At 34.5% G+C, this 560-nt stretch overlaps 1 non-coding gene across 1 annotated transcript; it reads right to left on the bottom strand.

Moving 5' to 3' along the window:
• Nucleotides 1-279: 279 nt before the first annotated feature.
• Nucleotides 280-351, bottom strand: trnae-cuc (transfer RNA glutamic acid (anticodon CUC)). The gene has a single exon. It is a non-coding gene; the product is annotated as a tRNA-Glu (tRNA).
• Nucleotides 352-560: the final 209 nt, after the last annotated feature.

Raw genomic sequence — 560 nt, 5'->3', positions numbered from 1 at the left:
CAGTCTTGAATGTGGAGTTCTTGTTAACATGGTTCACAAAGAACAAACTGCCAATAAATCCACTGGATCCATTTGTATTTTTTAGGTAGTTTTGAGAAATATTTTCTAACTAAATGGTTTTCATTAATCATCTGCTCATTGTTTAGACACAAAATATATAAGTATACATTTATATATATAAACTGTTACCATCACTCATTCTGTAACTTCATCCTGTCTACATGGTGTCGTCGCTGTTGGTTCAGAGTAGAGTAAATATAGACATAGAAAATACAAGGTTTCCCTGACCGGGAATCGAACCCGGGCCGCGGCGGTGAGAGCGCCGAATCCTAGCCACTAGACCACCAGGGACTTTTACACAGTATCCTAATGGTATGTAAACATGTCAGAAGCCTACATAGGACAACAAATATTGTCAAATAAAACACATTTTTAATAGCATAAGAAACTGGTGAAAGTGGAATATTTTAGGATCTTGCATTTAAAACTTTTGAAAATTTGAAAAGAAATGTAATTTTTAGTAAAATCATCGTCATTGTTTTTCCTCATTAATGTACACA

Source organism: Cynoglossus semilaevis, unplaced genomic scaffold, assembly GCF_000523025.1.
Source record: "Cynoglossus semilaevis isolate Cse_v1.0 unplaced genomic scaffold, Cse_v1.0 scaffold2088, whole genome shotgun sequence".
Taxonomy (NCBI): Eukaryota; Metazoa; Chordata; class Actinopteri; order Pleuronectiformes; family Cynoglossidae; genus Cynoglossus; species Cynoglossus semilaevis.
Note: the sequence above shows the minus strand (reverse complement) of the source record. Positions and strands in the feature narration are given on the sequence as shown.